This window comes from Cyanistes caeruleus, chromosome 27 (assembly GCF_971803275.1).
Source record: "Cyanistes caeruleus chromosome 27, bCyaCae1.hap1.1, whole genome shotgun sequence".
In the NCBI taxonomy this organism is placed as follows: domain Eukaryota; kingdom Metazoa; phylum Chordata; class Aves; order Passeriformes; family Paridae; genus Cyanistes; species Cyanistes caeruleus.
The window spans coordinates 506355-533450 of record NC_141727.1 but is presented as its reverse complement, the minus strand read 5'-3'; the positions used below and the strand labels follow the sequence as shown (position 1 = coordinate 533450).

At 54.4% G+C, this 27096-nt stretch overlaps 1 protein-coding gene and 1 long non-coding RNA gene across 3 annotated transcripts in view; both read right to left on the bottom strand.

The window, feature by feature from the left end:
* The window catches only part of ASIC2 (acid sensing ion channel subunit 2), a 370847-nt gene that overhangs the window by 140207 nt on the left and 203544 nt on the right, over window positions 1-27096 (bottom strand). The window lies entirely within an intron of this gene.
* LOC147649115 (uncharacterized) lies at window positions 21859-25663 on the bottom strand. Its single transcript, XR_015279591.1, has 2 exons — window positions 25552-25663; window positions 21859-25220 (listed from the first exon to the last, which is right to left on the bottom strand). It is a non-coding gene; the product is annotated as an uncharacterized LOC147649115 (long non-coding RNA).

Genomic DNA, 27096 nt, shown 5'->3' with positions numbered 1-27096 from the left:
ATTCCCTGGGCAGTGCCCGAGCACCGCCGGGGAAGGAGCCCAATCATTTGGGAAAGGGGTAAACTGAGGCACAGCGTGAGCCCGAGCAGGATCCCGGCTCCCGGGGAGGGCACAGCGGGTCCATCTCGGGCAATGCCGCGGTGTTCTCGGCACAGCCGAACCCCCCCGGGCACAGCCGGACCCCCGGGCACAGCCGGACCCCCCCGGGCACAACAGAACCCTCCCGGGCACAGCCGGACCCCCCCGGGCACAGCCCGAACCCCCGGGCACAACCGAACCCCCCCGGGCACAGCCGAACCCCCCCGGGCACAGCCGGACCCCCGGGCACAGCCGGACCCCCCCGGGCACAACAGAACCCTCCCGGGCACAGCCGGACCCCCCCGGGCACAGCCCGAACCCCCGGGCACAACCGAACCCCCCCGGGCACAGCCGAACCCCCCCGGGCACAGCCGGACCCCCCCGGGCACAGCCGGACCCCCGGGCACAGCCGGACCCCCCCGGGCACAGCCGGACCCCCCCGGGCACAGCCGGACCCCCGAACCCCCGGCGGCCCCGCAGCCGCTGCCGGCAGCTCCGGGCAGGGACACAGCCCCGGGCAGGGACACAGCCCCGGGCAGGGACACAGCCCAGGGCAGGGACACAGCCCCGGGCAGGGGACACAGCCCAGGGCAGGGACACAGCCCAGGGCAGGGACACAGCCCAGGGCAGGGAGGGAGCCCCGGGCAGGGGACACAGCCCCGGGCAGGGGACACAGCCCCGGGCAGGGGACACAGCCCAGGGCAGGGAGGGAGCCCCGGGCAGGGACACAGCCCCGGGCAGGGACACAGCCCAGGGCAGGGACACAGCCCAGGGCAGGGACACAGCCCAGGGCAGGGGACACAGCCCCGGGCAGGGGACACAGCTCCGGGCAGGGGACACAGCCCAGGGCAGGGACACAGCCCAGGGCAGGGACACAGCCCCGGGCAGGGACACAGCCCAGGGCAGGGACACAGCCCAGGGCAGGGGACACAGCCCAGGGCAGGGACACAGCCCAGGGCAGGGACACAGCTCCGGGCAGGGACACAGCCCCGAGCAGGGGACACAGCCCCGGGCAGGGGACACAGCCCCGGGCAGGGACACAGCCCAGGACAGGGGACACAGCCCAGGGCAGGGACACAGCCCCGGGCAGGGACACAGCCCCGAGCAGGGGACACAGCTCCGGGCAGGGACACAGCCCAGGGCAGGGGACACAGCCCCGGGCGGGGACACAGCCCAGGACAGGGGACACAGCCCAGGGCAGGGGACACAGCCCCGGGCAGGGACACAGCCCCGGGCAGGGGACACAGCCCAGGGCAGGGGACACAGCCCAGGACAGGGGACACAGCCCAGGGCAGGGACACAGCTCCGGGCAGGGGACACAGCCCCGGGCAGGGGACACAGCCCAGGGCAGGGACACAGCCCCGGGCAGGGACACAGCCCAGGACAGGGGACACAGCCCAGGGCAGGGGACACAGCCCAGGGCAGGGACACAGCCCCGGGCAGGGACACAGCCCAGGACAGGGGACACAGCCCAGGACAGGGGACACAGCCCAGGACAGGGGACACAGCTCCGGGCAGGGAGGGAGCTCCGGGCAGGGGACACAGCCCAGGACAGGGACACAGCCCAGGACAGGGGACACAGCCCAGGGATGTTCTCTCTCCCCGTGTGTCGGGTGAGGAGATGCTCGTTCATTATCCGGGACAGCTCCGGCTCCAGCACAGCTCAGGCCACCGAGCTGAGGGGACTGACCCGGGGCTAAGGAAGCTTTAAAACTGCCGTCTGCCCATATCTTCTGTCAAAAAACAATTCACCCCCAGATTCTGACTAATTGCAGGAGTTCAGAGTGGCTGGGCTGGCTCTGATCCAAGGCCTGGCTGCAAGGAAAAGCCTCCCTCCAGCTCCAGGCAGGCAGGGGGACTCCGGAGAAGGGATTCAACCCCTCTGGACATCGGGTGGGGAGGGGGAAGAGCTTTGGGGTTGATGTTGTGTCCCTGAGGGACCCCTGAAGACTGAGGGGTCTTCAAGGGGTTCTTCAAGGCTCAGGGTTCAACTGAAAATAAATGAATCCTGTAAAACCTCAGAGAATGGGTTCCAGCTCATTCCCAACTTTCCCCATTCATGCTCACGCAGGAATGGGGCAGAGCAGGACTGGGAAGCTCCCATTTCTCTGCCTGTGCATGCCCAGGGCTGAGAGGGAGGAATGGAGATGAGGGGAAGGCTCTGTACAATTTGTGACTCTGAGGCTGGCCAGCCCAGGGGGGTGAGCAGCATCCTGTGTGGAATGTTGGTGTGTGGGCAGAGGGAATGCCCTCGGCTTTAGTGCCCGCCCAGCACTCGCATGGTGGCTGTTTTCAGCTAAAAAAAATAACATAAAAATTTGGCAACTTGTAAAGAAACATAGACTTTTAATGGAGAAATTACTTAAATAGAGAAAAACACGGCTCAAATCAAAACCCCTTCTTTCCCTTGCTCAGTGTCTGGCCTTCCACCTTCTCAGGGTGGATGTTGTCCAAGGAGAGGCTGGACACGGCTGGGAGCAGCCTGGGACAGTGGAAGGTTGGGAAGCTCAAGGCAGGAGGTGGCACCAGAGGGACTTCAATGTCCTTTATCACCCAGACCAGTCTGGAATTCTCTGATTCTCCAGGCTGTTACTTCTGTGACTCTGTAAGCCAGGCAGTGAGGAGAGACAGTGCCACCCCCACTGGGGGAAACAACATCACACCCACCAAGAGATCAATCCACTCTGGGAGCGCTGGAGGGATGAACAGGGACAACTGGGAGAGAAATGATGAGCAAATCCACAGCCTGGAGTCCCTTGTCCTGAGCCATCTCCCAGCCTGCAGCAGCCTGGGAGTGCTCAGGGACACGGGGAGGCATTCACCAGGAGCCCAGGATGGATTCAGGGAGTGCTTTGCTTCAGAGTCACCTCACTCTACTGAGACCTGATCCTCAGGCTCCTGGTGCAGCCTGGCTTCCCACACAACCTGCTCTGCAGCTGGAATATTTGCCTTTCCCTGGCTCTTTTTGGCATGTCCCAGTTGAGTTATTGCAAGGAAAGGGGTTTGGTGTTGGAAATGAGGGGCACATGTGGGGCAGCAGTGCAGAGGCAAACATCTGTACCAGAGCCCCACAGCTGCATTCCCTGCACACCCTGCCCACTCCCCCCAGAGCCTGCCCAGAGCTCACTGTGCATAACAAACCTGTCCCAGCAGGAGACAGGGAGAGCTTTGCAGTGCATTTCAGGGAATGGGGCTGAAGAATTAAAGAAAACCTCAAACACCTTCTGAAAAAGTACATTGGGATTCCTCCAGAGCATCGGGCATTTCCTTCCTTTGGAAAATTGACTTGTCATCACAACCACTCATTTTTGACCCCACATATTTCCTGTTTTGGGAAAAGACTGGATTTCAGCAAAAACTCCAAGGAAATGTTGTGAAGGGAGAGTGGGGAAGTATTTGGTGCCCGATTGCCACAGACAAACAAAACATTCCAGGCTTCAGTAGCACTTTGGTCCATTCCAACACCCCCTGACTCTGGGGCTGCTTTCCTGTGCATTCTGAGTGCATCCAGGGGCTGCTCCCAGCTGAGCAACTCCTGAAGCACTTTTGGCACCATCCCAATGATTTCCCTGCCCTGGGTTAAGCTCAGCTCAGCCAGGGCTCTGGGCTTCCCCACTTACTCAGCCTCAGTCAAATCCCTTCCCCTCACGGCCTCCAGAAGCACCCACCAGGGATAAAGGCTTTGGGGTTGGAGTCCTTTGTTCCTGCAGCTTCCCAGGAAGGTCAGAGGTCCCCTGCTACTCCCTCAGCACAGTTTTGTGACGATGAAGAGTCCGGGAAAACTCTGGGATGGAAAGCATGAATGAAGGAACCCAGATGGGGTTGGAACAGCTGGGAATTTGCAGGGGCAGGGCTTGAAGGACCAGCAGAGATCATCAAGAATCAGAGAATTCCAGAATAGTTTGGGTTAGGAGGGACCTCAAAGCCCACCCTGCCATGGCAGGGACAGCTCCCACTGTCCCAGGCTGCTCCAGCCCCAATGTCCAGCCTGGCCTTGGGCACTGCCAGGGATCCAGGGGCAGCCTCAGCTGCTCTGGGCACCCTGTGCCAGGGCCTGCCCACCCTGCCAGGGAACAATTCCTGCCCAAGATCCCATCCAGCCCTGCCCTCTGCCACTGGCAGCCATTCCCTGGCTCCTGGCCCTCCATCCCTTGTCCCCAGTCCCTCTCCAGCTCTCCTGGAGCCCCTTTAGGCCCTGGAAGGTCACAATAAAGTCACCCCAAAGAAGTGACAAGAGAGGAGGAAGGAGAGGAGGGGTGAACTGCAGGAATATTTTGGGATGGCTGTGGAACACAGGCAGCCACAGGCAGAGGCTGCATTTTCTGGGGGCAGTGGGCAGGAAAACATTTGGCAATAAATCTTTCCTGGTTCCTCCCTCCATACTCCAAGGATTGTTCCCTTCCCAGCTCCTTCATCATCCTCCCTCTGGCACTGCCCCCCTTGTACCCCTCATGTGCCACATCCACAGTGCCTGCACAGAGCCAGCCTGAGGGTCCCAAATTCCAGCAGCTCCTCAGGGAGCTCCCAGCAGTGCCAGAATCCAGCACACATCAAATCAGGAGATGCTGCCCAGCCCCTTAGCTCAAAAATTCTTTAATGGGATCTGGAAACCTCAACCATGTGTCAATAATTATCTTTTTTCCAGGCATACTCGTTGTCCCTTTCTTGCTGCACGAGGTGGCAGCCAGGACACTGCCCATTGTCCCTGCCACTGAAAGGCAAGTCAGGCTTAACCCAGTCAGGCTTAACCCAGTCAGGCTTAACCCAGAGCATTCCCAAACTGTGCTGGATGCATTTTCTGAAGTTGGCTCCTGCAGCACGAGCCTGTCTGGAATGCAAAGCAGCCCTGGGCTCGTGTGGAGTGCGGAGGAGTCTCAGCAGGAAAGGAAGATCCATGGAATCCCCTCTGAGATCAGATGGAAAAATCTCCTGGACTGCAGGGTGAGCATCAGTGAGTGAGCAGGGGCAGCCAACTCCCCTTGGTGATTAAACCTTCCCTGGGACAGGGAATGGACCGAGCAGGGATGGGATCCAAAGGCAGAGCCGGAGTTTGGCTCATTCTCCCGGTTTTCTGATCCCAGATGCTTCCCGTGTTGCCATAGAAATAACGCAGAGCCCGAGCCTGGCGCTGTCCCTTCCCCCTGCACTCGGATTTGGGGTCCAGCGGAGGAGGTGGCACTTCCCACTGGCCTGGCCACCCCTGAGAGCCCCCAAGACTGCTTTGGATGGATTTTTCCTTTGTCTTTTCCCCATACAAACCACAGGACTCCTGCCTTGCTCCCCCCAGGGAACTCTGCCCTGCCCTCAGTTTATGGAGGCATTTCTCAGCCCTGCTTAGGGACGTGTTTAAGGCTCCATTATTCTTCTTTATTGTTGGGCCTTGGAAGCCCTTCCCAGGCAGAGCCAGTGCTTTATGTGCCTGGGATCGGGGTGAGCTCTCCCTCTCCAGTGGTGCCTGCAATCCGTGCCCAAGTCCTGCAGAATGGGAGACACTGGACCTGCAGATTGCATTTTAATGTGACAGCGAGTTTAGATCACGTTTAATTCCCAGCATTTTTCATTTCCAAGTTGTTCCCTCCTCCCCAGTCTCACACTCAGCTCAGGGAACTCTTGCTTAGCTTGCAGGAAGGAAAATTGTGGTTCTGTTCAGAAGTACAAGCCCCAAACTCCCAACAACCCTAAAACATTGGATGCACTCCCTGCATCCCTTCATATCCCACGTCAGAGTTGTGAGCCAGGGAGGATCTGCTCTCCCCGACCAGGAAAGGATTTTTAGCCAGTGTTGCTGTGGCTTCAGTGCCTGCAAGGAGGAAAGGATCCCAAAGTCAGTGGATGAACCATCCCACCCAACTCCAGGTGTGTCCTGTCCCCGTGACCACACCCTGGGAAACATGGAGCAGGGGCTGGGCACTGGATCCACCGAGGCTTGGGAAGGTGTGTGGGGCCAGACAGGGACTGAGCTTTACTCAAACACTGAAAATAACCTGAATTTAATTGTTAAAGGTCAACAAGAGAGCAGAGGTCAGAGTAACTCCAGAGAATCATGGAATGCTTTGGGTTGGAATAAGCACCCAGTTGCACCCCCTGCCATGGGCTGTCAGTGCTGAGGATTGTGTGGGAAACAGGACATTTCCCACCTGGGCTGCATGGGGAAGTGGGGCCTCTCTGAGCTGCAGTGTCTGTCTAAGATGGATCTTAGGCCTGATCTAATTTGACAGTTCTCATATTTCGGAGTGGAATCTCCAGGAAGTTCAGATGAACGTCCTCTGACACCTGGTGGATTTTCCCAGTGTATCATTTCCTGGCTGGGGAAAGTTACTGCCTCCCTTGGGCCCTGGGAAGGTGTTTGAGGCCACAACAAATGTTCAATGTGAATTTACAAATATTCAATGTGAATTCACAAATATTCAATGTGAATTCACAAATATTCAATGTGAATTCACAAATGTTCAATGTGAATTCACAAATGTTCAATGTGAATTCACAAATACTCAACGTGAATTCACAAATATTCAATGTGAATTCACAAATGTTCAATGTGAATTCACAAATATTCAATGTGAATTCACAAATGTTTAATGTGAATTCACAAATATTCAATGTGAATTCACAAATACTCAATGTGAATTCACAAATACTCAATGTGAATTCACAAATGTTCAATGTGAATTCACAAATGTTCAATGTGAATTCACAAATACTCAATGTGAATTCACAAATATTCAATGTGAATTCACAAATATTCAATGTGAATTCACAAATATTCAATGTGAATTCACAAATGTTCAATGTGAATTCACAAATACTCAATGTGAATTCACAAATATTCAATGTGAATTCACAAATATTCAATGTGAATTCACAAATGTTCAGTGTGAATTCACAAATATTCAATTTGATTTCCCAGCTGTGCAGTGTGATTTCAGCACACCCTTCCCCTCTCGCTGCAGTGCAATGGAAGCCCAGCTCACTCAGGGTGCCCCTGTGCCCTCAGCTGGGAGGTTCCCTCCCCGAGGCTGTGACATCCCTGTGAGGGGTGGATGGATTTAGGGAAGGCTGGATGCTGCAGCCTCAGGGATTCCCGAGTTTCTCTCTGGCATAGAGCAGATGCTGAGTGTGAGTCCACGGACAGACCACGGAGCTGCCTGAGGCCACCTGCACTCACACCTGACTCATTTCTCTTCTTGAGCCTGCACCAGATTTTATCCAGTCCAGTTTCCCGTCTCTCCAGCCCTGCATTCCTGCAGTGGGAAAAGAGCAGAGGACCCAGTGAACAGCCCTGGGCTGAGGGGATGCACCAGGCCCAGGCCCTGCCTCTGCTGCCACAGCTCCTTTTTAGGGTGACAGCTTCTCCTGCTCTAATCCCTGCACAGAACTCCCTTGGGAGCGTTGGGATTTCTGCTGGGGTCTGTTAACCTGGACCCCATGGGCTCAGGGCTTTGGGAATGGCAGGAGGGGACAAAGTCCTTTGTGCAAAGGGGAACTAGGTGGGTGACACTGGGATTCAGCAGAGGGTGACACTGGGATTCAGCAGAGGGTGACACTGGGATGGAGCAGAGGGTGACACTGGGATGGAGCAGGGGGTGACACTGGGATGGAGCAGGGGGTGACACTGGGATTGAGCAGATGGTGACACTGGGATGGAGCAGAGGGTGACACTGGGATTGAGCAGAGGGTGACACTGGGATGGAGCAGAGGGTGACACCGGGATTCAGCTGAGGGTGACACTGGGATGGAGCAGAGGGTGACACTGGGATTGAGCAGAGGGTGACACTGGGATTGAGCAGAGGGTGACACTGGGATGGAGCAGAGGGTGACACTGGGATTGAGCAGAGGGTGACACTGGGATGGAGCAGAGGGTGACACCGGGATTGAGCAGAGGGTGACACTGGGATTGAGCAGAGGGTGACACTGGGATGGAGCAGAGGGTGACACCGGGATTCAGCAGAGGGTGACACTGGGATGGAGCAGAGGGTGACACTGGGATTGAGCAGAGGGTGACACTGGGATGGAGCAGAGGGTGACACCGGGATTGAGCAGAGGGTGACACTGGGATTGAGCAGAGGGTGACACTGGGATGGAGCAGAGGGTGACACTGGGATTGAGCAGAGGGTGACACTGGGATTGAGCAGAGGGTGACACTGGGATGGAGCAGAGGGTGACACCGGGATTGAGCAGAGGGTGACACTGGGATTGAGCAGAGGGTGACACTGGGATTGAGTAGAGGGTGACACCGGGATTCAGCTGAGGGTGACACCGGGATTCAGCTGAGGGTGACACTGGGATTGAGCAGAGGGTGACACTGGGATGGAGCAGAGTGTGACACCAGTATTCAGCAGAGGGTGACACTGGGATGGAGCAGGGGGTGACACTGGGATTCAGCAGAGGGTGACACTGGGATTGAGCAGAGGGTGACACCGGGATTCAGCAGATGGTGACACTGGGATGGAGCAGAGGGTGACACTGGGATGGAGCAGAGGGTGACACTGGGATGGAGCAGAGGGTGACACCAGTATTCAGCAGAGGGTGACACTGGGATGGAGCAGAGGGTGACACTGGGATGGAGCAGAGGGTGACACCAGGATTCAGCAGATGGTGACACTGGGATTGAGCAGCTTTGGCAGCTCCCAGTGACCCAGAGCCAGCTGGGGCTGGGGACAGCCCTGTGCTGTCGGGGAGTGCAGTGACACAGCTGCAGCACAGCCGTGGGGTCACAGCTCACAGCTTTGGAACCCCGCAGTAGAACCGGCCCCGTGGAGCTTCCCCAGAGCCAGGTGGGGATAAATGAGGAGAATCTGAGCTTCAGGGCTGCTTCTCCCATGGAGTGGGTGATGTTAATTAGGTGGTGGTGTTAGCTCTGCCATGGGTTGTTGTTAATTAGGGCATCAATGTGTCATGGTCAGGGATTCCCTGGAGGGTTTGTGGGGTAGGATGGGGCACAGAACCTTCACAGGTGTGGTGGGAATCCAGCTGTGGATTTGAATCAAAGTGAGACTCCCATGAAGATCATGCAATGCCAAAATGGTTTGGGTTGGAGGGGACCTCAAAGCCCACCCAGTGCCACCCCTGCCATGGCAGGGACACCTCCCACTGTCCCAGGCTGCTCCAGCCCCAATGTCCAGCCTGGCCTTGGGCACTGCCAGGGATCCAGGGGCAGCCCCAGCTGCTCTGGGCACCCTGTGCCAGGGCCTGCCCACCCTGCCAGGGAACAATTCCTGCCCAATATCCCATCCAGCCCTGCCCTCTGACACTGGGAGCCATTCCCTGGCTCCTGGGAATTGTCTCTCCCAGCCCCAGGTCTGTGGCACCAAGGCCCTGATCCCTTTTCCTGTGTGGCCCTGGGGACTCCAGTGCTGGCACTCCTGATTTACACCTTGGTGAAGGGAAAAGGAATTTGGCTCAACAGTCAGTAAATATTCATGTTTCTGTGAGGACCAGGGACCAACTAACTCCTGAATGGAAAACCTTGTTTGGAAATGAACCTGAGAGCTTCCAGCCTTGAGGGGAACAGGGTTTGGAAAAGATCTCTTCCTTAATTTTTGCTGGAGCACCCAGGGAATCAGAGAGAGCTTCCAATCCAACCTTCCCTGGGGGATTCAGCCCACCCATCAGTGGGTTCAGTATTCCCCATGCAAGTGCTCTTCAGAATTAATGAAACTGTGCTGGTTTCTGAATGAGAGAGAGCTGCCTGTTCCATGAGCTTCCCTGATCCTCTGATTTTTGAAGTAATCAGGCAACATTTTCCCTACTCTTATGTCCCTCACAATATTCCCTTTGCTTAGAAGAAATTCCTGGCCCACGAGCTCCTGACAACGGGGTCAGAGGTTCAGCTTTCCAACCCCTTCAGGCACAGGCCGTGCTCCAAGGGTCTGTGTGAGCCCCATCTCCCCTCCCAGCAGTGCCTCCTCCTGCAAACAGGCCACAGAACTCCTCTGAAACAGCTTCAGCAGTGCCTTATCAAACCCAGATCCGGCTGTTCCAGCTTCTTTTGGTACCTTGGGGCAGCGCTGTGCGTCCAGACAGAGCTTGACAACAGCTGCTGAACACCTTGGGATTCAAGCTTGAGGAACTTTGGTCACGTGGGGAAGAGATTTGGACACATTCCCCACGCTTTCCCCAACTTTGGACACATTCCTCACATTTTTCCTGGTCCAAAGACGGTCCAGTGCCACAGCCAGAGGCGAGGCTGTTCCCTGAATGAGGGAGATGCTTTCCCACACTTTGTGGGATCTCTGCAGGGCTCCCAGGGCTGGCACATCCCAGGGCAAGGATCCTGGCAGTGACAATCGGCCCATTGGGAAGGAGAGGGCTGGGACACGACTGATGCTGCCCCTCCTGTCAGTCTCCCAGATGGATTTTACCCAGGGCCACCAGCAGAATTCCCTGCTGGACAGCCCAGGAATGCCTCAAACCCAGCGGGATGGGTGTGAATTAAAGCTCCTTGCAGGGCCTGGGCCCAGCCCTGGCGCTGCCCCTCGGGCACTCCCAGAGCAGAGCCAGGACTCAGCTGGGCCAAGGGAAACAGGAATGCCAAGGGAAAGGCATTGACTGGCATTGCCACCATGGAGAAACCCCTTTGAGAGGGGATTCAATCCACTGTGGGACAGTTTAACAAATGGAATTAAAAGGGGCTCTTGTAGCAGGAGACAATCTCAGCCAGGCTTAATTAAAATATTGCTGGCCCTCCTTAACTTGCTCAGCTTCTCCTATGAAATGCAAAGCTTTGATTCTGTTTTCATCTGGGAGAGAGTTCATTAATGGACTTTCCTGTACTGGATTAAGCCAAGTGCTCAGAAAGAGAATAAACTGATTTTCAGTAATTGAGGACCAATATTTTTTGGCTGAAATCCAATATCAGAAATAAAAGCCTTAAAAAAACCGAAAAGGAGAAATGGGAGGTTCATGTGTAAAAGAAATGTTGTGGCTTTACTTCCATGAAGAAAATCAAAGCATTTTGGGGGCAAGCAGCCACTTCCCTCCACTTTTATCTAAAAAACAAAGCACAAAATATTTGGCCAGTCCTTCCAGGGGAGTTTTGGCTGGGAAAATATCCTTAGCAAGGATTTACTCTGGATTTTATTCTCCAGCTTTAGTGCTGAGGGTACAACCCCTCTCTGCCTGCAGGAGTGGCTGCTGGAGCAGAACACTTCAATCTCAGGCTAAAAATACAACTCTTGAAACGAGCAGGTGATTTTTATTGCAGTGCCAGTGGTTTCTGGGAAGCTGCAAAACTCCTCAGGCCTTGGGTGAGACTCATATTTAAAAAGTGGATCTGGATTGGGATTAGAGAGCAAATCCTGCCTGGAACAGCCAGAGACTGCCTGTATTGCAGAGCTGCTCCTGGGCTGGATTCTTTGGGAACCTGTCATTCCCAAAGCTGTTCTGGGCTGGACTCTATTAGGATTTTTCTTCTTCCCCCACTGGATAAACCAACCCATCTTCTTGAGTGGTTTTTTTTTTTTCCACAAAACCATCATAGAATCGTTTAAAAAAAAAAAAAAAAGTAAAAAAGAAAAAGATCCTTTGGATTTGGATTTGGAGTTTCTGTTATTGCCCAATTACTGCAATCCCAGCTCCTCTTGGAAAGCTCATCTCTGTCCTTTATCGCAGCTCCAGGAGGGCCTGGAGAGGTCTTTCCACAGGGAACAGGTCCCTGTCCTGGTCACTGCTCAGGACCCAGCTCCTGTCCCCTCCAGCGGGGCTGTGCCAGGGAAGGCCTCGCTCTGCTCCCTGCATGGCCTTTGGGACTGAGCAGGGAATAAAGGCTCCCAGAGCACCTGGGATTGGGGCCTTTGGGACTGAGCAGGGAATAAAGGCTCCCAGAGCACCTGGGATTGGGGCCTTTGGGACTGAGCAGGGAATAAAGGCTCCCAGAGCACCTGGGATTGGGGCCTTTGGGACTGAGCAGGGAATAAAGGCTCCCAGAGCACCTGGGATTGGGGCCTTTGGGACTGAGCAGGGAATAAAGGCTCCCAGAGCACCTGGGATTGGGGCCTTTGGGACTGAGCAGGGAATAAAGGCTCCCAGAGCACCTGGGATTGGGGCCTTTGGGACTGAGCAGGGAATAAAGGCTCCCAGAGCACCTGGGATTGGGGCCTTTGGGACTGAGCAGGGAATAAAGGCTCCCAGAGCACCTGGGATTGGGGCCTTTGGGACTGAGCAGGGAATAAAGGCTCCCAGAGCACCTGGGATTGGGGCAGGTCAGGCAGCAGAGCCAAATTGCTGCTTTGCTCCCATTCCTTGGCCCAGCAAATCTCCCTGAGTGGCAGCCAGGGGAAGTCAGCAGGGTTCTGGGAGCTCATGGAATGGTTTGGGCTGCAGGAGCCTTTGTTTCCATGAGTGCAGTGTTCAGCTGGGGTGAAGCGCTCTGGGGATCTCAGCACAGGGAGGGAGGGCAGGGGCTGTCCCAGCACAGCCCAGGGCGGCTGATGCTCCTGCACCTGCTGGATTTGCCAACCCTGGAAATTCTGTGTGGGAAGGGTCTCCCAGGATTATCCATCCCATCTCCTACCCTGCCCAGGATCCCAGCAATCCCACCCTGTCCATCCCTGGAGCGCTGTCCAAGCTCTCCTGGAGCTCTGGCAGCCTCGGGGTCGGGACCATTCCCTGGGGAGCCTGGGCAGTGCCAGCACCTCTGGGGGAAGAACCTTTTCCAATATCCAACTTGACCCTGTCCTGTCCCATCTCCAGCCATTCCCTGGGTCCTGTCCTTGGTCAAGCTTTGAATTTTTAACCACTGGGCCAAATTTACTGAAGTTGGGCAGCGCATCCAGAGGGGAATGGGGAGGGCTCACAGCCCCTGCACTGTGTTCAGCAGCACCCCACAACACATCCCCCAAAACCCACACTCAGCACCTCCCCTGTCCCACCTCCAGCTCTCCCGCAGCACAGGACCCCTCCTGCAGGTGTGGGGGATTGCAGGGAGCTGGGGCTGCTCCAGCCTGGGGCTCTCCTGGATGGAATTTGGAGGTGCCAAACCTGCCCAGGGGCTGCCCTAACGGCACCCCCTCTGCTGAGCCCATCCTGGCACCAACACCCAGATTTGCTCTTAGCAGCAGCATCCATCTGCCAGCACATTCCCAGCACATTCCCAGCTCCCAGCCCAGCTCCAGCTGGAAGTTTGCTCCTCATTATTCTCTCTAGAAGGCCCCAATCTGTAACTGATAGTGCAGATTTTTGCACTGATTCCAATTTATGACAAATAAACCCAGCAAAGCAGATTCTGACTAGCTCCACATCTTAAACCTCTTCCCTTGGAAAGAAGCATTCATGGGGAAAAAAAAAGATAATAAAAGTCACTTAATTTGTTGCTGCAGATCAGTGTTGTTGAACAAATATTTCCATTAAAGTGGAACTCTTGACCTGGCTGCTGGGAGCTCCCTGTGTTTGTGGCTCTGTGCTCGTCTGCTGTTACTCTCCTCTCTCATTGTGTGGACTCACCACATTCCCAAATCCATGGAAATATGGATGTGACTGCACTGAAGGGACAGGCACAGAAAGCTGGAGACTGCTATGTTTGCAAGGGCAGAAATGAGGCTGGGGGAGATGTGAAATTGTATTTTCATCCTCTCATGTTGGAGCTTTCCTGTAAATCTGACCAAGCTTGGACTTGCCTGGGGGATTGTGTGGCAGCTCAAACCATCCCTGAGCACCCCTCCAAAGGTTTTTTGACTTTCTCATTGCATTTTGCATCCAGCCTTCCCTGCACTGAAAGATTTTCAGTGCCATTTTGGGGAGGATTGCAAAAAGTTGTCAATTTGGTTTTCTTTGCAGCTCCAATAAATCTCATCCCAGGATTCAATCACGGTGCTCTCCAGGGCACAGGTCACATCCTGCAAAATCCCTCAGCCAGCCAAAACATCCCCAGCTCCATAGTTCTTGTGTAAGGGAAGGAAAGATCCTGGGAGGTGCTGGGCAGAGCACAGAGGTATTTCCAGCTCATTTTCCTCATTGTGCTGGAAATGTTAATGTGGATAAATAATTCATGCCCTGGGTCTGATGTTCAGCTCACTCCTGGCTGAGCTTTTCTAATGACCCCCCTGGCTCCTGTCTGCATCAGCTTCCCTTTCCCACTTAATTAACCAGGAAACTGAGGCAGACCTGGCAGCCAGCGCTGCAGGTGGGGCTGAGGAGCCCCTGGATCTTCAGAGAAGCTTTTAGCAAATAATTCCTCATTAATGGTGCTTATTTGTTTCTTGGACTAATGGAATCCTGGAATATCCTGAGCTGGAGATGCCCCCCAGGATCTCCCAGTCCCACTCCTGCCCTGCCCAGACCCCCCAGCAATCCCACCCTGTTCATCCCTGGAGCTCTGTCCAAGCTCTCCTGGAGCTCTGGCAGCCTCGGGCCGGGACCATTCCCTGGGGAGCCTGGGCAGTGCCAGCACCTCTGGGGGAAGAACCTTTCCCTGAGATCCATCCCAAACCCCCTGGCCCAGCTCCAGCCATTCCCTGGGTCCTGTCCCTGTCCCAGAGATCGGAGCTGCCCCCGGGGAGCAGCTGCAGCCCCAGTGAGCTCTGCCCTCAGCCCCCCCTGCTTCAGATGAACAGGCCAAGTGCCCTCAGCTGCTCCTCGTGTGGCCCCTCCAGACCCTTCCCCATCCTCGTGTCCCTCCTTTGGACATTTTCAACACCCTTGGATCTCACCCTGTGGCTCTGCAATGTCAGAAATGGCTGCATTTCAGAGCTTGGGCAGCACTTCACATCTCAGATGCTCTGGAGAACCCTCCTGTCCCTTCTTTCTCCATGTGCACCAAACCCAGGCCCCTGAGCACAAACCCCCAGCACTCACTGGCATCTTCTGGCTTAAAGGGAAGAGTTAAAATTTTTGGGGGTGAGGGAGTGAAGGATCCCTTTAGCTCTTCCTGCTGGCTGTTCCAGCAGGATAATATCCAGGCTGCTGGATATTCCCAGCCCAATCCAGGCTGGAGGGGCTGTGTTAGATTTTCTGATGAATTGGATGTGACATTCCTGATTTTCCCTGGCATTCCATTTGTGCACATCTCCACTCCAGAGCCAGGGGAGATTCTGAAGGCAGATCATTTATGTGCCCCAAAATACCAGTGGAATTTCAAATGGACTGGAAGTAGCTGCAGATTTGTGCTGACTGCAGGAAAACATGACAGAAGCCCAGGAAAAGGAAAGAGAAAGGAAATTTTGGGGGCTGGAAGATAAGGACAGAACTGGGACAGACTTGCAGGCCTAGGAGGTGACAAAGCCCCACAGTTGGTGATGCCAGGGAGCAAAACCCCCATCAAAGCCCCTGCACCGCCAGTGACGCCCCTCAGGTGGTGCCTGGGGTGAGCAAAGGCGGTGGAAAAGGCCAGAGGACAGAATTGCCCTGGTTTGCACAGGTGGGCAGTACCTGGGATGGAAACCAGGGTGGGAATCCAGGATGCTGAGGCTGTGCTGAGCTGCAAACCTGAGCTTGTGACTCTCCCAGGGAGCTGGCAGAGCCAGAGGGAGACAAACAGGGAAAATTGGTCACCTTGGCTCCACAGCCTCTCCCTGCCAAGCACAGCCCAGCTCCTGAAAGCCAAGGGAAGGCAAGAGGAGGCAAAGTTCCTCTGATGGATTCTCCTCCCTTTCTCTAAATGCTGCCCATGCCATTTTTCAGCCCTCAGAAGGATCCTGGTGACAACATCTCTCTTAAGTCACTGGCATTGATTCCCAGCTTGAATGGAAAACTTGTACTTGTTGGCAGGGACAGATGGAGAGCAGGGAATGAACTCCCTGCGAATTCTCCCAGAGCTGGGCTCTGCTTTTGGGGGAGTTTGGGAGTCATCAAAGCCTTGCAGTGGGACTTTGTACTTCACTTTTCCAGCCTGGCCGAGCAGGGAGCTGAGCTGTTGAAGGCTTTCAGAGGGAGAATCCAGGCTCCTGCCTTTTGTTGGTATCCAGCACTCTCAGGGATGGAGACAGGAACTGTTTCAGCATCTGCCAGTGGTTCACACACCTGCAGAGCTGCAGCGCTGGCAGGGATGTGTCGTTCCCCTCGGGGCATTTTCTGAGGTCCATCTGGTGATGGAGCCCTCCCAGCAGCTTCGGGGCTTTCAGGGGCTGGGCTTTGTTCTCCGGGGATTCTGGCCAGCCCTGCCCGGGAAGTTCCCGGTGCTGGGACAGTGCCTGGCTGATGGAGATGTGCTGAGAACCAGCTCCTCTGCCCTGAACAGATCTGTGGCCTCAGGATCAGCCTCCTGGAGCCCATCCTTCCCCACATCCCCAGAACATCCTTCCCCAGGTGCCTTCCAGCCCCAGAGCTGTGTCAGTACAGACAGACTCCGGTTTGTTACCCTGGATGTGCCTTTGCTCCATCTCCTCACGCCTCTGAGCAGTCTCCAGGCTTTTCCCTCCCCTGCCCTCAGTTCCTGTCACTGTTCCCTCCTGCTCCTGCTCCCCAGCTGAGCTATCAGTGCTGTCAGCCCTCTCCAAGCTCCCTGTTTGTGCTTGTGGCAGGAACAACCTCTGGAATCACAGCAGGCAAGAGCCCATTTTCCCTTGGGAATCCCATCCTGGCTGGCAGGAGCCACAGAGCCTCAGTCCCTCACCAGGAGCAGGGGCAGGACGGGGAGGCTCTGCTGGCACCACTGCCCCCCTTCCCCTGCCTGTTCCAGTGCCAGCAGGGACAGGGTGGCACAGGGGCAGGGACAGGCTCCTCGGGCAGCCTGGCTCCTGGCAGTACAGCACAGGAGAGTAAAGGCATCAGGATCCACCCCAGCAGGCTGATCTCAGGTATTCGAGAGGCTCCTGTGCTCCAGTTCCCTCTCACACCTTTCTAGCCCAGAGCTGACACATCCATCCCACCCCAGAACCCAGCTCATCCCTGCATGGGCACTGGGCTTGCTGTCAGAGGGTCGTGCTCTCAGTCAGAGGATGAAACAGGGAGGAAGCCCTGGGAGAGGCAGGAGGAGGAGGATGGCCAGTGGCTCATGGGGAAGGTTCTGCTGCTCCAGCGGGGTTGGTGTGACACAGGCAGGGTTTGTGTGATGAAGGTTGAGCACCCTCACTCCAAATTGTCCATTGCTGCACATCCTAAACCTGCCAGGGCATTGCTCTGAGCTGGGCCTTCCTCTGCTGGGACAATTGCTGGGACAATTCCAAAGTAAATCCCTCGGCCTCTGGACCTGCTGGATTACAGAGCACTGCAAAGGAAATGGAGGTAAAGGGCTGGGAGAACCTGCTGGTTCTCAGTCTGCTCCAAATCCATTTATTCCCGCGTATTTCTCCACCTGAGTGTGTTTAGGGGTGCAAATCCATGTGGATGGGCTGGGAACCAACAAGTGTCTGGAATAAAGCAGGAGGGAAATGGCAGATCTTGATGATTTTTCCCAAATAACTGAAAGCAGCAAAAAGGCAAAGGCCTGGGAGGGCTCTGGGCATGCTTGTCAAGCTGGAGTTTGGGATTTCCAGGGCTGAACCAGGAGCTCCCTCATCACAACCACAAATAAATCCCTGCCTGCTCTCAGCTCCCTCCCTGCTCTCCCTGTCCTGGTTTGCTGTGCTGATCCCGGGGATATCCCTGGCTTGGGAGGAGGATTCCTGCCCACGTCCCTGCTGGGGAAGGACAGGTCAGATCCAACAGTTTTCCCAGGGAATGAATGAGCTGCTCTCCTGCTCTCCCTGCACCAAACCCCCACACTCTGCCTCAAATCCCAGAGCAGCAGCTCCTGCAAATGGTTTGGGAGTTCGCCAGGAATTGGGGTGGTGAATTAAACACAGGAAAATAACAGAAAATTCCCTGTAGCACCAAAATCCAGGCACACACGTGGAGTCTGGAACCAGCCAGGGAAAACAAAACTGGGAAGAGACAAGGACAGAGCAGAGACCCAAAACGTGGGGTCAGCAAGAGCTGCTTCAGACAAAACAGAAATCCTCCAAAGACAGAAAATCAGAACCTGTTCTGGTGGTGTTCATGGTGCCCCTGCCCATGGAGGGATGGGAATGAGAGGGTCCTTAAGGTCCCTTCCCATTCCAACCAGCCTGGAATAATTCCATGAAAATTCAACCTCAAAAGTGGGAATGGGAATGGCAGCTCTGATGCTGCTTTTCTGTGAGTAACCCCCTAACCTGGGTGGGATCCCTGGGACCCTCTCCAGCAAACCTGCCCAGGCTAAGAGCCCCCAGAACCCCAAAGCAGAACCAGGAGCTCCCAGGAAAGAGTGGGAGAGAACCAGCAGGGAGACTGGAACCAGTCCAGGGTGGGAATTAGGATTCCACTCATGTTTTATAAAAACTCCCTGCTGAATGATGGAGCTGCAGTGCCAGGACTGAGCAGGAAATGTGGCAGCAGGGCTTTAGCCCAGGACAGGGATTGGTAAGAGATAACGTTGAGTGGCACAGCCCCATGGAGGGTTCAGCAGAGCCACATTCCCAAGCCTCCATCCCTGCCCTGCCCGTTCCCCTGCCCAACAGGGCTGTTCCTCAAACTCCTGGTGCAGCTTTCCCACTGACAACATCTCCCTTCTCCAGGCAATGACAATTTGTTGAAGCCAAAAATACCCCAGGGAAAGGATCAATTTGATGAATCTTCTGCTTGAAGGAAGAAAAATGTTGAGAAATTGCTGAAAGCCCATTTTGTCATTTCCAACAAAATGTTTTTTGTTTGGAATAACTTGGAGCTCAGGGGTGTCACTGAGTTTACACCACAAATGGGTTTTAAAGGTCAAATGGAAATAAACAGCTTTAAGACCCAATGTTTTGACTTGTTCAAGTTTTTCTTCCTCAGTGACAAAAAAATTGAGATTTTGGAGTCTTTCTTTGAATTCCAAACAGGAAAATTATTTAAAGATTCTTTCAGGATGAAAAAGCTGTTCACAGGCAGCCCAAATTCCACCTGAATTTTGGGTTAGGGCAAAGCAAAGCACCAATAACAGAGAATCAGGATCACTCAGAGGGAATCCACTGGGGAACAGGGACTCCAGGATTCCTGCTGTGGGACCTGCCTGACCCTTCATTCCCAACTCTGTGTCTCTGCAGGAAGAGCTTTCTCAGCAATTTCAGTGCTGCTGAAGAAAGAAAAAAGGCAAAGTTCAATGGTGAGGCCCCACCTCACATCCTGGGGTCAGGGTTGGGAGGGCTGAAGAAGGACCTGGAGGGGCTGGAGCGTGTCCAGGGCAGGGAATGGAGCTGGGAAGGGGCTGGAGCCCCAGGAGAGGCTGAGGGAGCTGGGAAAGGGGCTCAGCCTGGAGCAGAGGAGGCTCAGGGGGCCCTTGTGGCTCTGCACAAGTCCCTGGCAGGAGGGGACAGCCGGGGGGGTCGGGCTCTGCTGCCAGGAACAGGGACAGGAGGAGAGGGAACGGCCTCAGGCTGGGCCAGGGGAGGCTCAGGGTGGAGGAATTTCCCCATGGAAAGGGAGCTCAGGCCTGGGAACTGCCCAGGGAGGTTTGCAGTGGCCATCCCTTCAGGGATTTAAAGCCCTGTGGATGTGGCACTTGGGGACATGGTCGGGGGGGGCTGGGCAGTGCTGGGGAGCAGTGGAAGCACAGGATGGAGTCACAGATCCATGGAATGGCTTTGCTGGGAAGGGACTTTCAGGACCATCTCATTCGCACCCCCTGCTCCTCCTGGAAATTCCCATCCCTGCTTTGTACTCTGCTCCCTCTGGCTCCCATTTCCAGTGCATTTACACCTCCCACTGGTGGCTTTGGGTTCCCCCAGGTGTCAGGGACGTTCAGGATCTCCAGGTCAGGTTTTTCCTGCTCGGTGTTTTCCACAAGCCCTGGAGGGGCTGAGCAGGGCAGGGGAGGCTCAGGGTGCTCGGGTGACACCGATTCTGGTGCCCAGGATCCCCACTGCCATCTCCCTCATGCTCTGAACTCCTTTCTTCCCGAGCTTCTCCCTCCAAAGGGCATCGCCTGGGAGACATCCCTGCTCCACAGCACTTTGCATTTTCCAAAGAGCATTGCCAGGGAGACAGAGCCTTTCCCCAGGAGCAGCCGAGCGCTGTGCCTGGGGAATGGGACTCTCTCCTGCCTGGGACATTCCCCGAGAACTTTTCCAACTGCAGCTCCCTCTGTGCAGCCTCTGGACACATCCCTGGAAAACCTCACCCACTGTGGCAATATCTGGGATGTTTCCCAGTTCCTGCTCAATATTCCCTGGCAACTGGAACAGGACATGGAGCCAAAACCTGAAATCAAACCTGAGAGGCCAGGAGAGCTGGGGGTGCTCACCTGGAGAGGTTCCAGGGAGAGCTCAGAGCCCCTTGCAGAGCCTAAAGGGGCTCCAGGAGAGCTGGAGAGGGGCTGGGGACAAGGGATGGAGGAACAGGAGGCAGGGAATGGCTCCCAGTGCCAGAGGACAGGGCTGGATGGGATATTGGGCAGGAATTGTTCCCTGGCAGGGTGGGCAGGCCCTGGCACAGGGTGCCCAGAGCAGCTGGGGCTGCCCCTGGATCCCTGGCAGTGCCCAAGGCCAGGCTGGACATTGGGGCTGGAGCAGCCTGGGACAGTGGGAGGTGTCCCTGCCATGGCAGGGGTGGCACTGGGTGGGATTTGAGGTCCCTCCCAACCCAACCCAGTCTGGGATTCTGTAACATCTTTTGTTTCCTGTTTTCCTTTCCCATCAGGCCACTCTCCTGCAGATCTTGCACCCAGGGATTTATTTGTTCCCTCAGTGAAGGAGGAATTCCCCTGATCCCAGGGTGCTCAGCCTCCTTCTGATGGCAAAAAGCCAGACAGGGAATAGAGGATGCTTTAAATATCAACGACAAACCCCAAATCTCTCATTGCACAATTCCACCCTCCCAGCAAAGCCCTGGCTACAGAGGTTTGCAATAATCACAGCCAGGAGACAGAAACCCAGGGCTTCTAGGATTTATCCTCTTCACATCCCACTTCTTCCACAGGGGTTCTGGGAGCTCGGTGTTCTGGATTTGGGGTTTTCTCCTCCCACACCGGTGGTGAGTGACCCCGAGGAGCTCACTCCACCTGCCTGGAACAGAGAATGGTGCTTTCCTGGCTTCTCCTGTTGTCACCTCCCCTTTTGGGTCAATAAAAGCCTTTTCCAGGCTCTGGTGGGAAGAAACCAAATGCTCTTGAGCCAAACTCCCTGAGAAAGAACTCAGGGAGAACTCACAGGGATCCCACCAAAGCCTGTAGCCTTAAAATGTCATTTTGAGTGATTTTTCTGTGTAGCAAAAGGGATTTGACACTTCAGTGGACAGCGAGGGATTTTTGATATCTGAGAATGGGAAAAGTGCAGCAAAAACCAAATTGCAGAGGCTCAATCTGAGGGGTTTGGAACCTCCTCCTCTGCCTGGATGAGGAAGGAAACCTTTGTTGTCCCAGATTTAAGTGGGAATGTTTTCATTGGAAAAGGCTGCATGGGAAATTCTGCTTCCTCTTGAAAGGTCTTCAGTGGTGGGGGAAAAAGGAACCTCAGTTTTGGGAAAGACAAACGGAGAGGATGAGCCACAGCCACAGACTGAGCCTGGCAGCTCAAGACTGGGGAGGGATTCCAGGATCTCTGCTCCTCATTTCACTGGAATTCAGACTGAAATCTCCCTTCCAGGCCAGACTTTAGACTTGTATCCATCAGTGGAACCAGGAGGCTGTGGCTGCTGGAATCATCTGAGTTCACTTCCCAGAGATGAAAACATTGCCCAATTCCCTGAGCTCCAGAGTTTCCTTTCCCTTTCCCTTTCCCTTTCCCTTTCCCTTTCCCTTTCCCTTTCCCTTTCCCTTTCCCTTTCCCTTTCCCTTTCCCTTTCCCTTTCCCTTTCCCTTTCCCTTTCCCTTTCCCTTTCCCTTTCCTTTCCATCCCTGACTGTCTCACATTGGTCATTTCCCCCTCCCTGTTCTGCAGCTGAACTTTCCCATCTCCTCCATCCCCTTCCAGGAGTGGCTCAGGATGAGCTGCAGTTTCCACACCTGTGCCTCACCCTCTGCCCACCTGGGCCTCAGTTTCCCAGCTTGTGGAATTTCTGGGAGCACACCCACGGTGTGAAACCAGTGAGTGGCTGAGAACTTGGGGGTTGAAGCTCTGGGATAGGAAAAGAGCCAGCCCAGAAGAGGAGCTGCCATCCCTGGCCCCCGATGTCACCTCTGTGACAGCAGCACAGCTTTGTCCCCTCAATGGGAACAATCCAGGGACATGATGGAAATCAGGGTCACAATTTCCCAAACAAATCCAGCACTTTTGTCTTTAAATAAGCACAAAAGATTCCCAGCTTTGTTTGCTGCCTGCACAACAAAGGAGAGAGATCTCTGCCCAGATATTCTGTGATTGCTGCCGGGCTCTGCTGTTTTGATAGAGAATCTCATTCCTCCTGTGCCTGGAGAGAAATCCAATGGAGCTGAGGCTTGGGATCGATAGCAGCTCGGGGCAGACAGGGTGTGCTCGCAGGCACTGAGCTTCCAGAGAGTTTTCCTGGAAAAGCAGCTCGTGGCTGGGAGCTGTGGGTGGTGTATTCCAGCTGCTCGTTATTTTTGGGATCAAGGGCTGGGAGTCTCTGAGCCAGCTGTGCCTGGTGTGGTACAAAACACAGAGGGGTTGGAACATGGGAAGATTTTATTCCAACAGCTGGGCCAAAGCTGCTCTGAGGCAGTGATGGCTCTGCTGGGCAATGATTCCTGACAAGTGATTCCACAGGGGACAGGGGAAGGATTTTGGGAAAGGAAGGGTTGGGAGGGCTCTAACTTTGCCTGCATGGAATTCCTGGTGTAAGGAGCACCTTTGGGAGGCAGCACAAAAATCCCTTTCTGGTCCCTCCATGGGGACTGGGGACAGCTCACAGGGACCTGGGGATGGCCAAAGGGAGCCTACAAGGAACACAGAGAGGGGTGTTTGCAAGGGATGGAGGGCCAGGAGCCAGGGAATGGCTCCCAGTGGCAGAGGGCAGGGCTGGATGGGATATTGGGCAGGAATTGTTCCCTGGCAGGGTGGGCAGGCCCTGGCACAGGGTGCCCAGAGCAGCTGGGGCTGCCCCTGGATCCCTGGCAGTGCCCAAGGCCAGGCTGGACATTGGGGCTGGAGCAGCCTGGGACAGTGGGAGGTGTCCCTGCCATGGCTGGGGTGGCTCTAAGATCTCTTCCATCCCAGCCCAGTCTGGAATTCCATTATCCAGGTCTGTAACTGGAGGAAGCTGCACACCTTTGTCTCCAAGGCTCTTGGTCTCTTATCATCCCTTTGCTTTCTTTTGCTTCCAGAAGAATTCCCTCACCCTCCACAGAAAGGGAATGGGGGACGATTTCCACTGTCCCAGGAAAATTCTCGCTGTGCTGCCTTTAACTTTTATCTGCAGCCCCAGAATTACATTCTTACATTCCTGTTTGTGAGGCACTGAAAGGCTGGAGAGGGTCCTGAGAGGAGGGGAGTGGCTGGTGTTTGTAGGTGAAGAGGGAGCTCACTCCAGTGTCCCCTTGGTATCCCCAGAGTATCCCTTGAGTATCCCCCTTTTATCTGCTCATTTTCCTTGCTCTGAATTTACTGTTACTGTTCCAAATTCTGTTCCATCTCAACTCCTTCTGTCACCTTTGAACTTCCCTCTGGTTAAATGAATCCTAATTCCATTTAAAATGCTGCCAAAGCTTGGGGATTTTACAGCACATTAAAAGTGGATCTCAGGGTTTCCTGGAGGAGTTGCTACAAAAGCCAGTGAACACCCCCAGACCGGTCCTGGAAGATGTCCTTACCCCATATCCACCTCTCCTGCTCCTGAAACCCTAAACCAGCTTCTCTAGGCTTTTACAGCTCTGGGCTCCAATTCCTGCATTTGGGAATAAAACTCCAGGTACAACCACATTCTGTCTCTCATTTCTTGCTGTCTCAAACACTAAATCCCACCAGGTCCTGCAGGAGCTGAGGGCAATGTTGCATTGTGGAATATTCACCCGTTCCTTTGATTTTTCTTTCTCATTATTGCTGTTCTCCTTGCTGTCCGTATTTGCATTAACTAAGGCCTTTATTGCGCCTGGTTCTGGGGTCCCAACACGTTCAGGAGCTGCAAAGTTTATAAAAGCTCCTTTTCCCGAGCTTCAGGCTGGGGATGCCTCAGCTGGTAAATGCCAGAGGCTGCTGATGCTGCCTGTGAAACATCCTGGGATGTCCATTCTCCAGGCTGTGTTCCTGCAGAGCGATCTGGGGATTGAGGGACCCCCGGGCACAGCTCCGGGCGATTAATGACTGTGATTAATGACTCCATGTGATCAATGGCTCTCTCCTCTTTCCCTGCCATGGCAGGGAGGAGCAGGTTGGAAACGCCCTGATCAATTGAGATTACGGGCATCAAACCCTCCTCTCCTTCTAGACCTGCTCTGGAACGTGTTCCCTCTCCTGCTGAGCCTTTAACACCTGCTTTAATTCTCGATCTCAGCACCGTCACTGGCTCCCGGGTGTGTGTTTGTGTTTAGGCTCAGCCTAACCCAGCCTTGCTTTGGGATGCTGCTCGCTCCTTCCCCAGAGTCACTGCAGACACGGATTTGGCTGTGATCTCCACTGCCCAGACACGGCTCCTCTGTTCCCCATCATCGGCCGTTCTGTGGGAAGGGAATCACCCTCTGGAACTGCCGGCCCGCCTCAGGCCTTTTAGCTGCTCTATTTTTGAGTCAAATCAGAAGTAGACACTGGATATAGGACTTATTAGCACTAATTGCCTCCCAGGGTGAGATCAAACACGCAGATCGCTGAAATGTCCTGCTCTGTTTTCATAATGGCCATTTAATTCTGCGGACAGAAGCGCAGGGAACTTTTCCAGGGAAAGGTAATACATGTAAATTGAAAATGTAATGGGATATTGGGACACATTACAGGCAGCAGGTCTGCCAGATGTGATTAAACTCAGTTCCTGTACGAAGGGATAATGGAGCCCGTGTAGAGCAGCAAAATAAAACCCTGATTCTGTTGTTAACACCCAGCTGACCCCTCACAATGGTCCTGTCCACATCCAAATTAACTTGGTCTGTGCACTTGGGGAGAATCCGAGGTTTATTGCTCCAGACACTGTGACAGAGTGTGAGTGCTCACGGCTCCCAGTCCAGCCTGATTGAAAATCTGATTTTTGCTCGGTTTTATTTTATTCCTGATGTCTGATACCCATCACCTGCAATCAGTCATGCTGGCTCTCCTCACCCGGGAACATCTGGGCAGGGGCTGGATTGGAGCTCTGCTGGTCCTGGAGCATCCCGGAGCTGGAAGATGGAAGTTCTGGAGGGAATAGCCGGGACTCAGATAAGGACAACAGACAAATAGCACAGGTGGAATGCTCAGATGAGGCTGCTCTGGCAGGGCAGGGCAGGGGGAACAAGTTTTCCAAAGGAGGGAGTCAAATCCCAGCAACAGCACAGGATTCCCGACCAGAGCTGCAGTGCCCCCCTGGAGACAGAGGACAGGAGGAACTGAGCAGCTTTTCCTTCCACCCACCCCGATTCCCGGTTATTCCCAATTATCCTGTCTCGTGTTATCCCATTTTCTGCCACCAGCACGTGAATTCCATACTGCTGGATCCAGCCCTGCTCCTGCATCCAACATTTCCCACCTGGCTGCTTTTGAACCTGCCCCTAAACACAACACACAAATAACAAACGCGGCGCTTGGCTGGCTGAATCCCAGAGACCCCGCGGGCCCATTTCCTCCTGCTCTGCTTCCTTGGGGTAATCAAACAATTAGGGACTCGCTAATGACCCTGCGAACGGCTCCCGTTAATGAGGGAGGCAGGAGGCACAAACCCTCCCCTTCTGGGCTGAATCTCCCTGGGCTTGGCTTTGTCCTCTCCCTTCCAAGCTGGACTCAAAGCGGGGGCAGCAGGAGCTCAGCCTGAGGCTCTGAACATTTCGTTTCTTGGCTTTGCATCTTTGGGTCAGCCAAAGCTCAGGGACAGAAAGGCCTTGGGAAAGGCTCGGGGTGAAGGGAAGCAGAAGAACCAAGACCTGTGTTGGGCAGAGGGAAAAAAGCAGCAGAAATCCCAGCCCAGGTCTCAGCCAGCTCCCAGCTCTGCAGGCTCCCACTGTTCCCTAAGGAACGCAGGAATGTTAAACCTCAGTTCCTCAGCCCTGGGAAAGTCCAAGGGAGCATTACACAGAGCAGAAGCCGAAATCTTGCAGCTCCACACCAAAGCTCTGGTAAAGCTGGGAGCCAAAGACAAAAGAAACCTTAAAATATCATTAAACCCCAAAGTCTCTTGAGTCAGAAGCTCCTTGGTTGTGTTTGCACCAGGTGGGAACAGAGCTCCTGGCACTCTTCCCTCTTTCCCCGACTGGTTATGGCACATCAGCCTGGTCACAGAGCCTCTGAGCCCAAAGTGTGACAGCAGGGCTGGCAGGGGACCAGAGTCCCATTCCCAGGGAATCCTGGAAAGGATCCCTAAAAGGGATCATCGAGATCACCTAAAGATCATCGAGGTCCATCCCCCAAGGAAAGCAAGAGATAAAGCAGGGCCTGGGTCTGGGGGTGCCTCGTGCCCACCACTGCTTTTACTCTTTAATTCTCCATTTCCCAATTCCTTTATCTGTAAATTGGGAATAGGGACACTTTTCACTCTGGGAGGGACAAGTGGAGAAAGCCAAGTGGGAATTCACAGCTTTTCCAGAGCTGGAAAGCCCTAAAAAAAGCTTTTGAAGAGACAGAGATTCATGTTTTGGTGTCTGACAGAGGAAAGGCTCTGCCGGCTCCAGCTGTGCCTGTACCATGCTCTCACTCAGGCTGGACAAAGGAGAAATGGTGTTTCCAAAAATCCACCCCCTCCTAAAAAAAGTTGCCAGAAGGGTTTAGACACTGCAAGCTTGATGTTCCCAATGGGACTGGACAAAGATTATCCATCAAAAGGAAATTTTGTTTGCATGCAGCTGGGTTTTTTTCAGGAGAAAAGACGTGTTCACAAAATGTGAGTTGTATCTGAGCAAAAGGGTTTTTTCTGAGGCAGAAAAGCCATTTCTTGGCTGGAAAGTGGTGGGTTAGGGCCAAAAATGCTGATGAATTTTTGATGAGGAATCGATATTTCAGTGAATAAACCATAACAGAGGAAAAAAACCCTCAAAAATCCCCAACAACGACAAAACCTTCAAATGTCCATCAGAGCAAAAGT